This window comes from Myotis myotis, unplaced genomic scaffold (assembly GCF_014108235.1).
Source record: "Myotis myotis isolate mMyoMyo1 unplaced genomic scaffold, mMyoMyo1.p scaffold_m19_p_14, whole genome shotgun sequence".
NCBI lineage: Eukaryota > Metazoa > Chordata > Mammalia > Chiroptera > Vespertilionidae > Myotis > Myotis myotis.
This window is the reverse complement of record NW_023416318.1, coordinates 19,358,289-19,379,073: the sequence shown is the minus strand read 5'-3', so window position 1 is coordinate 19,379,073 and position 20,785 is coordinate 19,358,289. Positions and strand designations below refer to the sequence as shown.

At 38.5% G+C, this 20,785-nt stretch overlaps 1 long non-coding RNA gene across 1 annotated transcript; it reads left to right on the top strand.

Annotated features, from left to right (window-relative positions):
- Window positions 1-207: 207 nt before the first annotated feature.
- On the top strand, window positions 208-12,742 carry LOC118668958. Its single transcript, XR_004971824.1, has 3 exons — window positions 208-386; window positions 2,129-2,192; window positions 12,639-12,742. It is a non-coding gene; the product is annotated as an uncharacterized LOC118668958 (long non-coding RNA).
- Window positions 12,743-20,785: the final 8,043 nt, after the last annotated feature.

Genomic DNA, 20,785 nt, shown 5'->3' with positions numbered 1-20,785 from the left:
GATCATGTTTGTTCTAGTGAAAATTCCTGTGGTTGTTATTGTAGCTGTTGTTCTAGTGATATCAGAAATGTTAGAAGCAAATCACAGGCAACTAAGAGAAGGGGAGAACATATGTAGGTGTGGCTGGAATGTAATAAACATTATTGAATTCATACATATGAATGTACACAACATCCCCATCTTATGTTAGTCTTTGGAAATTTAAGAGAGAAATGGCTTGGCATTGCCTCGAGGCTTTGTTTATCTGCTCTGATCCGGCACTTTGCACTACAGGAGTAGGGGGGACAGCAAAACCCAGATTGAATTTCCGGAAGCCTTCCCAAACGTCGCATAAGGCATTAATAGGGGGTCTTGTGGCAAAATGATCTCTTGACTTTTTGCAGTAGGTGAGTAGAATTTCAAATTGCTTTGTTTATAACAAATTAGTTGGGATTTTCTTTCTTTCTTTTGTACGTAAGTAAAAGGAACACTGATCCTTTCAAAGCTTTTGGGCGGGGCACAAGTTTTTATTTAACAGTCTGTCACTGAGGTGGGAGACTGGTTCAGAATTGAATGGTACGGTGCTATTGCATGCTTTCACAGGTGTCTGTCAGAAGTTTTCAAGCCTGAAAACTCTGAGGTGAGAGGTATCATTCCCGAGTGGCAAGCAGTGAGCCCCGCAAAAGGCCAACATAGGGCAAAGTATAGGCAATGTATAGAGATGGAGGGGAGAAGGAGGGAGGCTGGAGGGAGAATGGCTCCTTTCCTACTCATGGGTGGATTTTCACTTGGTGTTAAACTTCTGTGTTGACCAAAATACTTCTTTAACTCAGTAAGAAGAAGCCTGTGGTTTTTAGGAAAAAGAAGTGTTTCAAATTCTGAGTACACAGACCTGTATTGAACAATGCATTAGTGCTGTTTGGTTTGGGTGTTTTTGTATATATTATACTGGTTTGGATTATAATAATTCCTCCCATTTGTATAAGATTTTGCAGTTTTTAAAGCACTTTATACTCTTAATCCTCACAATAAATATGGATAGAAGGGTACAGATGGCTCCTGACTCACAATAGGTTCACTTTAGACCACTGCGATTATGACCTTTATTATTGTAAATAGACTCCCCTCAGTATTGGCCAAATATCGCCATTGTGACTGCCTAGGTTACAAGATAGCCGAAGCTGCTCTTATATTGATTGGTGCTAGGAGTAAAGTAGAAAAACTTTTGATTTTATGAATGTAGGTATAGATGAAGCAAATCCATATGCATCTGAATTAGTCAACGCTCTTGCAAAAGCATTGTCCATTTATATTGAAAAATAGCTACCCCAAGACATCAAAGGAAGAAGTTTTTATTGCAAGCAAAAGCTCATTGGGTTGCTTTTAGAATACAGTTGGCAAAACATTAACTGTTAAGGGCATAATCAAATAATATGCCCACAAAGTCTGCTAAAGATGAAGGATACTATGTACTGTGCATATTTAATGATGATAAAACCAGCAGCAGAGATGAGGAGATGCAGGCGGAGGAGAAAAGGAAGAGAGCACAGCAATAAGAAAAACTTTAACTTTCAAAATAATTTCTACCCACTGGATCTGCAATGATAGTTTTTAGGCAGATGGCCCTAATTTTGATCACAGTTTGAAGGTCCTTAGAGCAATGAAACATTTACTTGTGTCAGGGAGATTTATCAGAAAAATATCTTTAGTTAGAACCTCTTTGCACTGGTATTTTAAGAAACCTCAGCCAGTTGATAAAAGAAGAATTCTCCAAGATGATTATTTAAAACATTGACATTTTCTTCACAAGCTTAGCTCATTGGAAAAACATGTATTTGTCTTTTCACGATCGATTTTGGTATTTTTAAATGGGTCTTCCAGAATACTTTCTTCATTTATAACCTTATAGACAATAAAGGTTTAATTTAGGCAAGCTCAATTTGTGAATAATATCTAGGAATAAATTATATTATAAATACCTATTATATTAGGCCCAGTTTATAAATGAGAAACAGACCACAAAGCAGTAAATTACTTGCTGACTTTCCCGAAAAAGGCAGATGGGGTCAAATAATGCCAGATTGCTAGGCTGACATTTAATGATGCTTCCCTTTATCTCCCTTACCTGAGCAACACATGTTTTTCACAGACCATCAAGCAAATACACACGTAACATCTGAAGGACTCCAATCTTAATATTGTGGCAGCATCAAGTAAGTTTGCTGATGGGCATATTATATGTTATCAAATATTACCAACAGTTAAATTCAATTAAAATTTATCAGATAAAAACAATTTAATGCAAAAGAAGAAGGCAGTTGTCTACTGATAATCATCTTTGAAATAGACAAGTAACCATGTTATTGTTTCAATGGAAAACATGCCCTCCTTCAAACTGAATCTAGTCTATCTACCTGGAATTACCCTTGCCTTTCTTTTTCAGAAATTCGTTATTTTCATTGTTCCACGCTCTCTCCTACCTACCTTCAACCTCTTTCTCTGCCTAGCTGCTTATTATGAGCCTAGCCCTAGACAGTCTAACAGGCTCACATCTCTCTCATCTTTAAGCCAAACATCCTAAAAGAGTTCCCCATATTAACTCTCTTCATATTCTCACTTCCCCGCCAAACTCACTTATAACCTAGCTTCAGCCTCAACATGCTTTTAGAATTGTTTTCTCACCGAGTCACAGATGACCTCTGTTTGCTAAATCTGGTGGTTACTTCTCTATACTTTTTTTGACTTCTCAGTAGCATTTAATACTTCTGACCACTCTCTGTTTCTTGAATCTTCCCCTTCCCTGGGTTTTCACGGCTGCAAACTCTCTTGGTCCTTCTCCTGTCTCTGGTCTCCTGTTTCTCAGTCTTCTTGTTTTCCTCTGCCTGTGCCTAAAGCTCCTCAAGTTTCCTTCATGGACCCCCTTCTGTTCTCACTGAATGATTCTCAGTTTGGATTTCCCTCCTTCCGGCAGAGCCTGAAAATAAAGGATTAGATGCATGAAGTTTATTTTGGGAAGATAATCCAGGAAGCAGGAGTGATGGAGCAGGAATATTAAGATACAGAAGGAGGGGAAGACAGTAAAGGATGTATTACTGAGCTGGTAAATGTTGTGGACATAGACTGGTATTCACTGTCCATGTGACACAGAATTGCCTCTCTAAAGCAGGGTGGAGAACGTCCAGCCCTCGGGCCATATAAGGCCCAGGAAATCATTTGGTCTGGCGCTGCCAAGGCATTAGGGGTGAGTTAATTAAACATTTGACCAAATATAGCAGGCTAATTTTTAAGTTGATAATTTTGTAAAGCCCTTGAATGCTATTATAAATATCCAAATGGCCCTTGGCAGAAAAAAGGCTCCCCACCCTTGCTCTAAAGGAAGGGAGGCTGGAGCATTATCCACCAGCTCCCATTGGTTGAAGATTGTCTCCAGGAAATGGTAATTTGGGGCACCTCTGGCCTGTACCGTTTCCAGTTTTAATGAACTTCCCCAGGTGTGGAGAAAGTTGTGAGGCAGAAAAGTAGAGGTAGGATGCTGTCAGAATACAGGAACCTGTTCCCCACAGCTGCATGGAAATGACAGATGAGCCAACAGGGCAGAAAGTAGGGCACAAAAAGCCCTGCTCCACAACATTCTAAACTGAGCTGACTCCCCAATGGCTGACCCACTTTCTGTATCCCTTTCTGAGAGACGGGCTCCACCATCCTCTCAGGAGCCAAAACCAGTCGCTGAGCAGCTTGCTGATGCTCTTTTTTTTTTCATAACATCCTATATATTTTTCAAATTCACCTGATTTTTGTTCATCCACATCCTCACTGTCTTGGCTTAGCTATTTGTGAGCTCTCACTTGGTTTCCTGCAACAACCTCCTAATTTATATTCTTGCCCTATTTATATGTTACCCTTATTGCAGCCAGAATAATCTTTTAAAACACTCATTGGATTATGTTGCTCTCATACTCAAAACTTCTCAATGGCTCTTTCTTCATCTCTAAAAAAATCAATAAAAACATATTTTTAAAAAATTGACTGGGGCCCTAACCGGTTTGGCTCAGTGGATAGAGCGTCGGCCTGCGGACTCAAGGATCCTGGGTTCGATTCCGGTCAAGGGCATGTACCTTGGTTGCGGGCACATCCCCAGTGGGGAGTGTGCAGGAGGCAGCTGATTGATGTTTTTAACTCTCTATCCTTCTCCCTTCCTCTCTGTAAAAAATCAATAAAATATATTTTTTTAAAAAATGACTGGGGGAGAGAGCATGTAGACGAAGGAGAGAGGAAGACCCAGGAAAGAAGCCTTGAGAACAACTCTTAACCCTCAGGGAGAGGTAGAGGGACTTTCATTTCTGGCAATATGACAGACTAGATATCCTGAACAATCCTCTCACTGAAAGCAACTTAAACTAGTTGACAAAGTTGAAATGCATTTTATGGTGGCAGCAAAAATAAGGAATACTTTGCTGGGCCAGTGTGACTCAGTGGTTGAGTGCTGACCTATGAATCCAGAGGTCACGGTTCAATTCCTAGTCAGAGCAAATGCTTGGGTAACAGGCTCAGTCCCCAGTGTGGGGTGTGCAGGAGGCAGCCGAGCAATGATTCTCTCTCATAATTGACATTTCTGTCTCTCTCCCTTTCCCTTCCTCTCTGAAATAAATAAAAATATATTTTTAAAAAAATAAGGAATACTTATTAGAGGCCAGGACTAAATGCAAGGGGGAACCCAGGAAATAAGCAAAACCTGAGAGGAGAGGCTTTTGCCTTGAGGGCATTTGTCAAATGAGTGAATGTCTTCAAAGTGAGAAGTGGACCCCTCTGCCTCTGCTTAAAGCTGGGTCCCCAAAAGACTACCCCCTTTTTATACGATGAATTACAAATAAACCTACCATTTTCCCTCCACCTCCAGAAAATTGCAAGGAAAATTGTCTGCCTTGGGAACTGACTCTAAATGGAGGGAGAGAAGAAATATGCCCCCTGAGAATTTGCACATAATCGGCATTCATACAGGCTTGCAGCCCCAATTCACACCTCACCTGGCAGTCCAAAAACACTCAAGTCAAGCATTAAGGGTAAAGTAAACCTGTACGTGTAGTTCCTGGGTGCCTAGCAGAAACAAATGCAAATCTGTCCTGGAGGTACCATCTTCAACACAGGCCTCAAAGAGTTTTCATCAATAAACACTAAAGAAATACAAGGTCATGGTCAAAATCACAAAATAGTAAAGGAAATAATATACCGTAAGCAAGGGCCAGCAGAAGCAACAAACAACAGAATTAGATTGCAAAACATTAGCTATTAAAATTACTAGACATGGGCCTTAGCTTGTTTGGCTCAAGGATAGAGTGTCAGCCTGCGGACTGAGGGGTCCCGGGTTCGAGTCCAGCCAAGGGCACATGCCTGGGTTGCAGGCTTGATCCCCAGTGGGGGGGCGTGCAGGAGGCAGCCAATCAATGATTCTCTCTCATCATTGATGTTTCTCTCTCCCTCTCTCCTTTCCTCTCTAAAATCAATAAAAAATATATTTTAAAAAAATTACTAGACATAGAATATAAACTAAGTATGTTAAATATATGTTAAGAAATAAGAGAATAAAAAAAAAAGAAATAAGAGAATAGATTGACAATATGCATAAACCATGACCCAGCATTTTTGAAAAAGACTCGAAAGAACCACTAGAAGTTTAAAATATAAATTCAAAATTAAAAACACAATGGTGTATTTTTATTTGATTTCATTTTCAGAGAGGAAGGGAGAGAGAGAGATAGAAACATCAATGATGAGAGAAAATCATTGATTGGCTGCCTCCTGCTGCCCTACTGGGGATTGAGCCTGAAACCGGGCATACGCCCTTGACCAGAATCTAATTCGGGACCTTTCAGTCCTTAGGCTGATGCTCTATCCACTGAGCTAAACCAGCTAGGGCACAATGGGTGGATTGATAGCAGAATAATCACAGCTGGAGAACAGATTAGGAAAGAGAGATCTAAAAAAATTTTCTTTTACATAATGTATCCCAAAGATGTGGAAAATATGAAAGAGAGATTATAAATTATGGAGATATTGTAAGAAATATAACAATACCTAATTGGAATTCCAAGAAGACAGTAGAGGCCAGAAGGAATAAAAGCAATAATTGAAGACATAATGGGCTGAGAATTCCCAAGAAATGACAAACTATAGATTCAAAAAGCCCAACAATTCCAATATTGTTAAGTAAAAGGAAATTTACACTTAGAAACATTCTCATTACATGCTGAGGTATAAAACAAATATCAAATAATATGATAAAGAAAAAATTTAAAAGCAGCCAGAGAAAGAAAAGACATTACTTTCATCAGGACAACAATTAGACTTCGTATCAACTATGGAAGTCAGAAAAAATTTAAAATCTTCAGTATGCTGAAAGAAAATTTCTGTTGACCTAAATTTGTATATTTTAAGAACAATGAAAAAATCAGACATCTTCAAACAAGCAAACAAAAACAGAATTTGCCACCACCAATAGACCCTCACTAAAGGAAATTCTAAAGCTCTCTAGGTAGGAAGAAAGTGAACACATGGGAGGTTAGAGATGAATAAAGAATGAAGAGTGAAAAAAGTGCTAAATATGTGGTTAATTGCAAATAAATATTGGCTAAAAACAACACAATAGTATTCTCTTAAGAGGTTAAAAAAGCTAGCTAGAAATGAAATACATAGCCATCTATAATAATAAAAACATACTATGCTAATTAGACCAGACGTCCTCCCAGACGTCCCTCCAGATGACCTTCCAGATGAAGCCAGGGCTGCAAGGGAAGCCCGGGTCCCGGGTTTCAGAGGGAAGCTGGTGCCTGTAGCCAGGGGAAGGAAGGCCTACTCTTGCATGAATTTCGTGCATCAGGCCTCTAGTCTATATATAACATGTAAGTTGGGAGGGGAATAATCAGAGTTAAATATTCTGTTCTTTTTATTGTTTGGGAGAATGGTAAAGATATTAAGTATCCAAGTTAAAATTTTTAGCATAACCATCTTAAGGGTGTGTAGCTTTCATAACCATCTTAAGGGTGTGTAGCTTTTTAACTAAAAAGGAAAAAGTGGAAAACAAAAAATAATCAATACAACAGTAGATGAAAACAGAGAAAAAAAGAAATATTGAAGGTTCAAACATATAAAAAGCACAAAATAGGATGGTAAAGATACAAATATATCAGGAATTAGACTTAGCAAAAATAGAATAAGTGCCCAACTTATAAGGCAAAAATTTACAGGTGTTGTGTGTGTGTGCATACATATATATTCTGTTTTGAAGAATTCAGCTATATTCTGTTTAAGTCACATTTGAAACATAAGGATTCAGAAAAATTGAGAATAAGAGTGTGAAAAAATTTATACCATGCAGACACTAATCAAAAGAAAGTTGGTATTGCTATATTAGTACCGGACAAAATAGTCCTTAAGACAGAAAGCTTTAAAAAGAATCATTTCATAGGGATAAAAGATTCAGTTCTCTAGGAAGAGGTAAGAGTTCTCTAAACTTATAACTAGTTAGATCAAGCTGGCAAAATTAGTAGGGAGACAGAAGATCAGAACAACACAATTAATAAGCTGCCTTTAATTGAATAAGTAGATAGAACACTGCACCTAACAACTACAGAATACACATTCGTTTCAACCAACATGGAGTATTTTTTGAAAATTAACCACATGCTGAGCTATAAATCAAATATCAACAATTTTCAAAAAACTGAAATCAATAACAAAAGGATGACTAGACAAAGACCATATGTAGAAAATTAATATACCCTCTACTAAATAACCTGTGGGTCAAAGAAAAAATTATGATGGAAATTAGAAAATACTTAGAATATGTGAAACAAAAATACGATAATCAAGAAGTATTCAATGCAAATAAAGCAACAACTAGTGAGAAATTTCATCCTTAGATACTTTTATTAGAAAAGATGGAAGGCTAGCAATTAATAAGCTAAGAAGTTAAAAAAAATAATGAAATAAAGAATAAAAAGTGGGAATAATAAAGATAACAGCAGCAATCAATGAAGCAGAAAAAATACAAAAGAGGATTAAAAAGACCTATAATTCTTTCTTTGAAAAGCCTTTTGCAGATCAATATTAGAACAAAAGAGATTGTAACTACAGTTGGTGCTGACAATTAAATGGTTAATAAGGAGAATTACAAACAACTTCAAGACTGTGAACTGGAAAATATAGAGAAATGGATAAATTCCTACAAAAATATAACTTAACAAAACTTCTTTAAGGAGAAAAAGAAAATAATTCCAAAAAATTAAAGAAAAGAAATCAGTTGTTTAAAATTATCTCACAAGGTAAAAATTAAGACCAGACCATTTTTTATTGTGTTTATTTTACTTTAAATTGTTTTATTGTAATAATTTTCAATAATGCAAAAATGTAGGTCTTCCTCTTCTGTGCTTACTGCTATTGCAATGTCCACCATAGTCTCTACAATTCATTTATTTGCCTGTTTCTGCCACTAAAGCTAGATTATAAGCTCTTGAGCAAGAAACTGAATTGAACATCTAAGTGCTTCATAGACTATATTACCTATTAAGAAAATGACCAATTTGCCTCATCTGCTTCAGCAAAGAATAAATTTTTATAGTACAATTATGTTGAGTTAACTGAGTCAACAATGTGCTAAACATAAGCAAAATAAGATGTAGCCTCTTTCCAATGGCCATAGCTCCTAAATTTAACCATTATTACATATATTCTTTTCCTCAATTCCTTTTTAATGATATAGCCATTGAAAGAAAAAAAAATACATGTTTATTGTACTTTTATCTAATTGAGATTGTTCTGTGCTTCCCCATCATATAGTCATTAAGATACTCAGCATTTTATTCATACTTCAAGTTTTTCCCACAGCAAAATAAACAACATTTATAAACATGAAAGTGTTTCTATTTTCTCCCAAGAAATCTAGGGGAAATGACCTCTTGCTGGTTTTAAGGCTAAGGCTTCCACTGGTACATTAAGTGTCTGTGGCCCTCTGATAATAGTGTGTGCCATGGCCTTGCCCAGTGTATTGTGTGAGCCCTTGACTAGACTTTCTTCTCAACTACTTCAAACTGTACCTCATCTGCCCAAGAGACATTTCATTGTGTGGTTTTCTATTGACAAATGTCTTTTTTGCACTTTTCTCAATGCCGCTCTGTCTGAAGCAAGTTGGTTCCTTTTGGCAGAAAACACTATTCATGGGAAAAATTTCCTAATGAAAAGAATCCCAGACTTCAGTGCTGAGTGCTAGCAACATAAGGAAAAGCACAACTGCATGAGGATTAGAACTTTATATGTGTGATTGACTTCAGGCTCCAACCAAAGCAAAGATGGCATCAAGGCAAATCCTCTTATGCTTTAACCTGCTCTGAACCACCCCTCAGATGTCAAGGTTCATGGTAAAATGTGTTTAATCTATTCCCTGAAGTGCTTTGAGCCTCTAAATCTTTGAAAGAGTATTTTACTCTTTCATTCCAGGTTTGAAAAGCATCATCAGGAAAGCTGAAATAGGGTTACTTGATAGTCTCATGTTAGATTCCTTATTTCTCTAAATAAGCACCTTCTCCTACTGGGCACTTCTTAGAAGATTTTAAAAACAAAAGGCTCAGGTGATATGAATGTTTCTGCCTATTTGCAGTAGGATTGGTTGGATCAATAGTTTTCAAACTAAGTTCTGAGCGTCCTCATGGGTTCCTTGGAAATCCCTCAGGATCAAGAGGGATGAATAAATGAGTATCCTTACCCAAGTTCCAATATGAGCAGCCTGTTTTTGTCCATTTTATATAAACTGGGCTCTAACACATATTCACTTGAAGAGAAGAAAGGGTTTCAGTGCTTAAAAATTGTTTTTTTAAAATGAACAGAACTAGAATACTTTTTTCTTTATTCAGTAGTTAGCATACACTGCATGTCATTAAAGTCGGGTTAGAACACTGATATTGCTACTAGTTCAAAGCAGTGACACCTTTATTTTCTTATTTATTTACAAATATTGAACTTTTCCTATGTACTAGGCACTGTGCTAAGTGCTAGGATATAATATAGGCATGGTACCTGCCCTCATAGACTGTGTGGTCTAGTGGAAAGATAGTTAAATAGGTAATTCCCATGCATTGTAATAACTAGTTGTGTGTGGTGAGGGAAGGGAGTCAAGAAAGACTTCTGGGTCTTAGGAAAGTAGGAGTGTTCAGGAAACGGGACTAATATATGTAAAAGCCTGTGGGTGGGTGGGAGAGACCATGGATCTCTTGAAGAACTGAAAAAAAAAAAAGGAAGTATTAAGTCTGGAGTGTAGAGTGCAAATTAGAGGAGCCTTGAAAGCTATCTAAAGGAGTATGTACTTTAATTTAAGAGCCCTGGGCAAAACCATCACATTGCTGTTTTTAAAAGCTCACGTTGGCTGTGGGGTGGAGAATAGAATGAAGAGGAGCAAAGAGGGGAACCAGAGGAGAAGGCTGTTAGAGTGTTCCAAGTGAGAGCTCCCTTGGGTTAAGTGAGCAGAGTGCAGATGGAAGGGTGTGGCCAGATTCCAGAGATCATACGGGTTTAGATTCTAGTTACATGATGACTGATGGAATGGGTGTTGGGTACGCAAGAGAGGGTGTCAAGGATGCTGTTCAGTTTTCTGGCTCAGGCAACTGAGTGGATAATGGAGTCATTCATGGAGATAGGGAACTTAGGGGAGAGGGTCAAGTTTAGAGGGAAGGTGATGAGGTTCATTTTGGACATGCGGAGTCAGAGATCCCTGTGGGCCATCTTTGTGTAGATGTTAAATAAGCAGTGGATGTTTGGGCCTGTAGGTTAGGACATAGTCTGGGCTAGAGATGTAGTTGTGGGACTCATCAGGGAAGAGGTGGTGACCATTGTCTTGAGAGTGGGATGAATGACAGCTTCTGGAGGGAGTGAGTAGGCTATAAAAGAAATTGAAGGACAAAGAGAAGGAAAACAGAAGGTGATATCCTAGAAGCCAAGAGAAAAGAGTGGTTCAAGGAGGGGTGAGTAAGCAGTGGTGTTAAATGTTGCAGAGGTCACAGTCTCAAAAGTGTCTTCAAAATGTAGGTCTACATTCTGTCAGTGACAATATTCAAAAGCTGTTTGCGATTGCCTTTGACCTAATCGATATGTCTTCTGTACTAGTCCAGAACAAACCTCATGTGTAACTGAACAAAATTATCCAGGAAACGGCACCTTTAATTTTCAGTAGGCTGCTACATCATGAGGAGTTTTTGTAGATATCTGAAGAGGTTTAAAAACCAAACAGCTAATTATTGAAAAATCTCTCCCCACAAATATGTAGGCAAGCAGCTAAAGCTCTCTAATGTGATTTTCCTAAAAAGCGGGAGTTTTATACAGTTTGCTCTTTAGTGCAGTAAAATGTTAGTGTTCTGTAAAATGTAATAAATATAACTTGGAGATAAACCACTAGAATAGGTGGGACACCCACACACACTAAAAAACTTTGCAATGTCATGTTAACCCACAATTACATTTCTCTCAGTCTTACTTTTACCCTCTACCCAGCTCCCCTTACCTTCTATCCCCTTCCCACCTGTAACTTGGCGTAACTTTATGGGAGCTATGATTGCTGGTAAATATGTTGAATTTGGGATTCTTCACAGAATGGAATAGTGTTTTCCATGAGGTAAGTGGTTCTTTGCAGATATTCACCACTCTATGAACCACATGGCTGGAAGGAAACGTATCTAGCCTAACTTCCTCCTTTTATAGTCAAAGCAATTAGGGTAGGAAGAAATGAAGTAACTTGAGCAATGACACTTCAGGCACTGAATAGGCCACTGAAGTAGGTCCACATACAGCCTGTACTGTATGTATAACAATAATGCTTCTTGGAGATGACAGAGAGAATTAAAATATGTTCTGTCCTACTTTATACAAGACTGAATCTGTTCATGTCAAGTTGTTAAACGATTCAGATATAAAATAAAAAGGTTTACTGTAGTATGTTTGAGAGGCATTGTGAGACCCAGTCCACAAATGTGAATTCTCTTGTATTTTCTGTTTCAGTGCACTTTGTGCAAAAATTTATTTCCAAAGAGATTGAGAGATGCACACTGATATATTCTGTGTTAATCTATGTAGCCTGAATCTTGGTCCAGGGCACTTTCTACTACAACACTCAAACTCATCCACCATCCCTTTCCGAATAGTACCAATATTTTGATCTTCCAATGGGATACCAGAGATTCATGTGGCTGCTTGGATAGGATTTGCAATGGGACAGGGAGAGACTGAGCCAGGAGATGCTAAGTCCAGCTGTCATTTAGCCAGTTTGGTGTAAGAGAAGAATGGCTTTCTATGCATAGATCCAATTCTGAGCTACCAAAGAGCTTAAAGGGATGATACAGGAGGTAGCTCTCTGAATATTGGAAATCCCAAACCCATGGAAGGTGATGGAGTATAAGGAAAGACACCAGACTGTGGAGTCAATGGACTTAGCTTAGAATCCTGGCTATGCTTCTTAGTAGAAATGACACTTCTCAAATTTATTTTCGATTCTCTAAGCCCTCAGTTTTTTCATCTGTAAAATGTGGTGGTGAAGATGCAATGAAATAATATGTGATTTTTTAAAAAATAGCAGTAAATTATGTAAGTTTTAGTTTCTCTTTTCTTCACCTTAAATTCCTTAGGTTCCTTCCATCTCAGGCCCTTGCTCTTTGCATCCCCACCAAATGGCTCTGCTAAAGAAAGACTCAGGCTTTTGCTGAACTACTCCTGAAGAAAAGCATCTTGAAATTTGGACCTACAGTTTCAGAAGTTTACATGGTAAGCCAACACGATTGTGTTTTTTCTTTTTAGTTTTATTTTGACATAACTGACATATAACATGGCATGAGTTTAAAATGTACAACACACTTATTCGATCACCTTTTTGATGATAGTCATTCTTACATATGTGAGTTAATACTACATTGTGATTTTTATTTGCATTTCTCTAATTATTAATGTTGGCCAACACTATGGTGACAAAGGGAAAATTATTTCTTTGTGACAAAGAAAAATGACGTGTAATTTATAATATCCCATTCATTTCAAAGAAAATTCTTCATTTACTGAACGGAGTGATGGGTAGGAGGCTGCAAGGTTAAGAGAGTTTACTAACTTGTTTTGCATTAGATAAAAAAAATTATTTTGTAGGCGGTAGAGGAGGAGGGCAGAGCTAAGGGACAATGCAGTGAGATCCAGCACCAAGGGAAACTTGGAACCTATATGTGGACAAGATTCAAGGGTGAAGAAGTGGCTGAGGGGAACTTTCTGGGGAGACCCAAGTTGTTTAATAGGAGTTTCTATTAAAGTGTGCCATGTGGTGCTTGATATAATCCTTTAATGCACCACTCCATGAAAACTACAATAAAACCCATGTTTCTTGTTAGTGTCTTCTGGGAGTTGAATTTGATCTTGTTCAGAAATGTAGAACTGTTGAGTCCTACTTCGTGGTGTCTGTGAACTCAGGACAGGGCTGGGATGCCCAGGCATATCGGGGTCACATTACGTATAAATATCAGTATCCTCAGCTGAAGATATACATTCTTTTTTAAAAGCAGAATAAATAAATAAACACCTGGAAACTGCCATCATTGGGCTCAGAATAATATAGCTTGGCTCTGAAGGATGAAGGTAGAGTTTCATCTGACAAAAGTACACAAAGTTCAGATTTTGGCTTAACCTAGAACTTCCCTATGTACGTCACAAAATTGTTATAGAGCTTACACTCCAAAAATTTCCAAGTTGAACAATGTCACTCATCCAGACCATGTATTCAATGCTGCAAAATTTGTGTGAAAAGTCAAAGAGTAAAACAGTACTTGGAAAATCCTAAGGCAGAGACTTTCAGTTGACCGAGCACTCCTTCCACACCCAGAAACTCAACAGCAGCAGCCTTCCCAGCTCATCTGTGAGGTAATGGGATAATGGGTTAGGTTTTCAGAGTTCCCAGCAGAGCTTGTGGTCACATTAGGCTCCATTGCTCTACCTCCCCACAATTGTCTTTGTTTTTGTTTGTTTGTTTTACAATGAACAGGACCTATTAGGAAGCAAGAAGCAGTTTTTAAGAAAAAGGTCACAAAAACTCATACCTTGAAAAACGGATAAGAGTGGAAATTGGATATGGAGGAAGATGACGGAGTCCAGGGGAGACTCTGGGAAGCATTTAACATTTGAGAGCCGTGAGCAGTGTACGGCTTGGCAATAATGGTTACTCAAATGAATAAAGCTGCAGGAATTTGTTATGGGAGCTTAATTGCTTCAAGCCTTTGGTGCCACTTTCAGAACAGCTACCAATTTTAATTGGAAAATTGATTCTACAGAATGACTGGCAGGTACAAATGAGTGGACGGTGCTCTGCTGCAGGATAGCACACAGATATCTCTGAATGGGCTGCAGTGAGTCACCACGTAAGCCAGCTCTAAGAACTGAGCGTCCCATGTAGAGGAAAGCATAAGATTAAGAATCAGATGGCCAAGCGAAAACCCAAGCTCTACTGAAGCCTATCAAGTAGTAGGTCACTCAGTCCTTCTGAGCCTCAATACCCTTTTCTATAAAACGCGCCACGATGCATCACAAGATACTTATAAACTTCAATGGATATAAAATGTAGATTAATTTTTTTCTTAATTACAAAAGTAATGCATGTTCAATGCAAGAAACTTGGAGAACGGCAACTGATCCATGTTTCTCTCTCACACATCAATGTTCCTCTCTCTATCTCTCTTCCCTTCTCTAAAAACAACAACAAATCAATAAAAACATATCCTCAGGTGAGGATTAAAAAGAAAAAAAAGATAAAGGAAAATAAAGTATTCAGAATTTTACCAACCAAGGACAAGAGATAGTATTTCAACATGTCTTCAACTTTTTATTTTATTTTTTTAAATTTTTTAAAATATATTTTTATTGATTTTTTACAGAGAGGAAGGGAGAGAGATAGAGAGTTAGAAACATCGATGAGAGAGAAACATCGATCAGCTGCCTCCTGCACACCCCCTACTGGGGATGTGCCTGCAACCAAGGTACATGCCCTTGACCGGAATCGAACCCGGGATCCTTGAGTCCGCAGGCCGACGCTCTATCCACCGAGCTAAACCGGTTTTGGCATCTTTTTAATACACACACATACACACACACACACACACTCAGAGTACACTTTCTTTTAAACAAAAATAGCATTTTAACTGTGCATTCACTTTGTAGATTGCATTTCTACTTAACAATATATTGAAAAATATTTCCCATGTCAATAATCTTCTTCTACATGTTTAGGAAAGCATTTTTAGAGCTGTAAAGGGCCATTCAAATATCAGTAGTTATTATTAAAACATGAATGAGTATGTATGTTCTTCTCTTCCTCAACATACCCCAAAACCCAAGCACCCAAAAAAGCCATTCTGCATCATTCTATTGGCAATTCTCTAAACAAAAGTTATGATGATTAGAATCATTTTTGTCTATCTTTTCTTATTTCTCTTTTGGTATTTTCTGTCTAACAACTAGGAAGACAAAAGTTACCAAATGAGATTATGCGATGGCATTTTAAAGCTGTAAATGCCTTTGATTTATTCTTTTCAAATTTGTTTTGGCAATGATGCCTGGGTTCTGTTGAGACAGGCTACATGTATGTGTGCCATGGTGATTTCCATTAACATAGTTTAAAAAATAATTATCCAGAAACCTGGACCTACTGCCCCCTTGTTTTCCACCTCCAAGTTCTTTGACTCTTGTGAAGAATACATATGCGCACAACTAAAAATAAATTGCAAGTCTGATTTAGAAAATCTTAAAAAATGATGACTGGGCAAGTTAATTTGTTGTAAGGATGTTTTGCCCATTTTCCCTACTTCATTTGACCTGGATAGAGATTTAGAGATGCGGATCCTTGTTTTGACTCTTACTATTCATGTATCATGGACAAGCCCACACTTTCCTCAACCTTGGTTTTCTCATCTGTAGAATGTCAGGAGTAGAATAGGTCATCGCTAAAAGTCTAAGATTTTCCAGGCCATGTTCGGAGAGTCAGGTGACACTCTTAAGGCACACCAGAGATAATGTAGACAGATATGCCCTGGAACAGCTCTAGCCAGTTACTGAAATATTAAAATCTTCTATATCACTTATTAACACCCCTGTTTGAGCTTCAAAGTGCCCTCTTTTCCTCATTCCTCCCCATTTAACTTCCCTAGCCCCTCCTCCTGGACCCCAGACTCCTCCAATTCCAGCAGCTAAGCAGCTTCCAGCTGGCATCCATTCTGATTGGTTAGAGCCTGATTCCATCCAGTTTTAAAATATTTTGAATATCACCCCTGGACATAAGGAGCTCCTTTGCATCTCTACTGCACACTGCACGCCAGCTCATGACAGAGGCCAAATCATTATGCCCGTGGCCAAATCTTCTGAAGTTCACAAAATTGCAGACTATGTTTTTTTTTTTTTTAATTGCTTAAAGTATTACAAAGGGTATTACATATGTGTCCATTTTATCCCCCCACCCTAGACAGTCCCCTAGCCTCCCCTATCCCCCAATGTCTTATGTCCACTGGTTATGCTTATATGCATGCATACAAGTCCTTTAGTTGATCTCAGACTATGTTTAATATTGGCTATTTTACATGTAGAAAGTGAAAACCTTAACTGAACTTTGTAAGTTGTATCAACCTAGGTATAATTTAAAGTAGTTGATACACGTATTTTTCTACATGTGTTCAGTTGTTTTTACTGTTTTAAAAAGTAAAGTGAAATTTTTAAAAATTTAGTTTTAGACATTAGTATAGCAGGACATAAATATATTGTTTTTTTTTTTCTTTTTAAAAATATTTTTATTGATTTCAGAGAGGAAGGAAGAAGAAGAGAGAGAGAAAAACATCAATGATGAGAGAGAATCATTGACTGGCTGCCTCCACACAGGGATCAAGCCCCTCAGCCACTGGAAACCACTAATGTACTGTCTGTGTCCATGGACTTGCTTAGTCTAAAAACTTCATATAAATGGAATCATACAATATCTGGTCTTTTGTGACTGGCTTCTTTCACTTAACTTATTGTTTTCAAGGGTATGAGTGCATATTCTCTCTCTCTTTTTTAATCCTCATTCGAGGATATTTTTCCATTGATTTTTAGAGAGAGAGGAAGAGAGAGGAAAAGGCAGAGAGAAACATTGATGTGAGAGAAACACATCGATTGGTTACCTCCTGTATGAGCCCCAACCAGGGTCTGGGCTGGGGAGGAGCCTGCAATCAAGGTATGTGCCCTTGACCAGAATCGAACCAGGGACCCTTTGATCCACAGCCTGATGCTCTATCCACTGAGCCAAATCAGCTATGGCGGAATGAGTGTATTCTTAATGTTTCAATAAAATTGAAAGCAGGAGCGATTCTGGGCAAAAGTTTGAAGACACAATAACGTTTGGATTTGGCTTCCTCTGACCTCCTCTCCTCGATCCGGCTGTCCCCCACCTCTAGGCACTTTCCCAATTGTGGCCTTCTCTCCTGCCCCACAAACAATTTTTTTTTTTCAAATACCTCAGTCTATGGAGATCTGTTTTAACTAAACATTCACAAACTTGTTGAAACTAAGGAATCATGAGTAGTTAATATGCTACTCTCCCCAAAAGTAAATTACTTTTAGCTAATCATTTCTTAACAGCAAAAATAGTTTTCATTTTGCAGTCCCAACTCAGGGCTGGGCTCTGCACTAAGCATATTTTTAGGCCTCATTTTAGGTCATTATTGCCAACCAGGTAGGTGTAGATTAGTATTTTAATTTCACAGAGGAGAAGGTAGAGGTTCAGAAAAGTTAACTATCTTCCCCAAGGCAACCAGTTTATAAAATGGTAGGATCCGATGTCCATTCAGATGTGTTTGACTTCAAAACCAAAGCTCTTAGTTACTTAATTCCATAGAGTTTATGACATAGGTTTTTCATATTTTAGTATGTCTGAAGTTGTGATACCTCTTTCAATTGATGATGTCTTATGATAATTAGCATTGTTTTTTCTTTCTTAGTGGTACTGTTTTTCACTTTCTACATGTAAAATAGCCAATTCCAATTGATTTTATCTGTTTTGATAAAAGTTGGCGCTAAACAATATTGCCTCCCTAAAGGAATTAACCTTTAATAATGAAATTTAAGACATCAGTGAGAGTTCGGATGAGAGGGCGAGAAAGGTTTTGAGGGGAAATTCCCTCACCAACATAGCAGTGTTTCACATAATACCGATACTTACCTACCTACTAATGTGGATAAAAGTGACCTGGCAAATACTGTCTGCAGGAGGCCTTCGTCGCAGACACTGCTGCTTTGAAAGCCCTGCTTTTCCATTTCAGTATAGAGCAGTGATGGTCTTGGAACATCAGTTAAAGGTGTCAGAGTAATTCAAATGTGTGGCCAACGCTTAAGCCATATTTTAAATCATTCTGCTTTGCACCTCCTTTTTTCCTCTTTATCACATTTATAAAGTGATAACTCATTTTGGTCATAAATCTTATGATGAACATGCCCTTTTTCCCTTTTGTATGTTGTTTTTTTGTTTATAAAACTTTTTTCTACTATAGCTGACATAGCTAGTCAACTGGAATGATAGCAGATAAGAGCTGAATGTCAACAAGTAAGCAGGCCAACCTTTTCACTAGCCTTAGTAGAGACTAAGATAATATTTTAGCAGTGAAATGTCTGGTTATGATCATTCTCTGTGTTATTTACATGATACCAAATAAGTTTGCCAAATTGTAGAAACTTTTTTCTTTGTTTTAAAAATTGAGATATAATTAATGTGTAACATTGTGTTAAAGTGTACAACATGTTAAATGTATCTATACTAATAAAAGGGTAATATGCTAATTAGATCGGGTTGAGTGGACATCTTCCGGATGTCCAACTTCCTTCTGGACAAAGCCACGGTGGCGGGGGCTGAGGCAGAGTGGTTAGGAGCGATCAGGCTGGCAGGGGAGCAGTTAGGGGGTGACCAGGCCAGCAGGGGGGCAGTTAGGAGGTGGCCAGGCTGGCAGGGGAGCAGTTAGGGGGTGGTCAGGCTGGCAGGGGGCCGTTGGGGGTGATCATGCCAGCAGGGGAGGGCAGTTGGGGGCAAGATCAGGCTGGCAGGGAGGGCAGGTGGGGGTGATCAGGCCAACAGGGGAGGGCAGTTTGGGGGATCAGGCAGGCAGGGGAGGGCAGTTGGGGGCAATCAGGCCGGCAGCAGGCAGGCAGGTGAACGGTTAGGACAGGAGTGGGCAAACTTTTTGACTCGAGGGCCACAATGGGTTCTTAAACTGGACCGGAGGGCCGGAACAAAAGCATGGATGGAGTGTTTGTGTGAACTAATATAAATTCAAAGTAAACATCATTACATAAAAGGGTACGGTCTTTTTTTTTTTTTTTTAGTTTTATTCATTTCAAACGGCCGGATCCGGCCCGCGGGCCGTAGTTTGCCCACGGCTGGGTTAGGAGCTAGCAGTCCCAGATTATGAGAGGAATGTCCAGCTGCCGGCAGTCGGACATCCCCCGAGGGGTTCCAGATTGGAAAGGGTGCAGGCCAAGCTGAGGGACACCCTCGCCTGTGCACAAATTTTATGCGCCAAGCCTCTAGTGTGTGTGTGTGTGTGTGTGTGTGTGTGTGTGTGTGTGTGTATTTGCTAACACCTCTCTCATTTCTTTTTTTGTGGTCAGAACAATTCAGTCTAGTCTCTTAGCAACTTCAAAATTTTTTTTTTTTTATATATTTTTTATTGATTAAGATATTACATATGTGTCCTTGTCCCCACGTTACCCTCTACCCCCCCCCCCCCCCCCGTTGTCCATGTCCATTGATTAGGCCCATATGCTTGCATATAAGTCCTTTGGTTGATCTTAACTTCAAAATTTATAATACAGTATCGTTGACTATAATCACTATGCTGTACATTAGGTCTCCAGAAGTGAGATCATACAGTATTTGTCTTACTTATCTCACTTAGCATAATGTTCTCAAGGTCTGTGTTGTTGCAAAGCAGGGTTTCCCTCTTTTTTATAGTTAAACTATAGGCCCCATGCATGAAATTCTTGCAAGCGGCTCAGCCCTCACAGCCCTGGCTGCCTCGGCCCTCACAGCTCCAGCTTCGCCCGGAAGGTTGTCCGGACAGCTGTTCTGCTGTTTGGTCTAATTAGCATATTAGCTATTTATTATATAGGATAATATTTCTGTGTGTGTGCATATGTGTGTGTCTCACATCTTCTTTATCTATTCATTCACTGACAGACACATAGGTTGCTTCAATATCTTGGCTATTGAGATAATGCTGCAATAAATCTGGGAGTGCAGACATCTTTTCAATATACTGTTTTCATTTCTCTTGGATATATACCCAGTTGTAGGATTACTGCATTAGAACTACTGTATAAAAGTAGTTTTTATTTTTTTTTTTGAGGACCCTCCATATTGTTTTCCATAGTGGCTGCACCAATTTCCATTCCCACCAACAGTGCACAAGAATTCCCTTTTCTCCACACCCTTGTTATCTTTTGTCTTCTTAATTATAGCCATTCTTATAGGTGTGAGGTGATATCTCATTGTGGCTTTGATTTGCATTTCCCTGATTATTAGTGATGTTCAGCATCCTTTCATGTACCTGTTGGCCATCTAGATATCTTCTTTAAAGAAACATCTATTTGATTCCTCTGCCCATTTTAAAATCAGATTGTTTTTTCTTGGGGGGGGGGAGGGATGGTTGTTGTTGTTATTGAGTTGTATGAGTTCTTTCTATATTTTGGATATTACTCCTTATCCAATATATGGTTTACAAATATTATATTC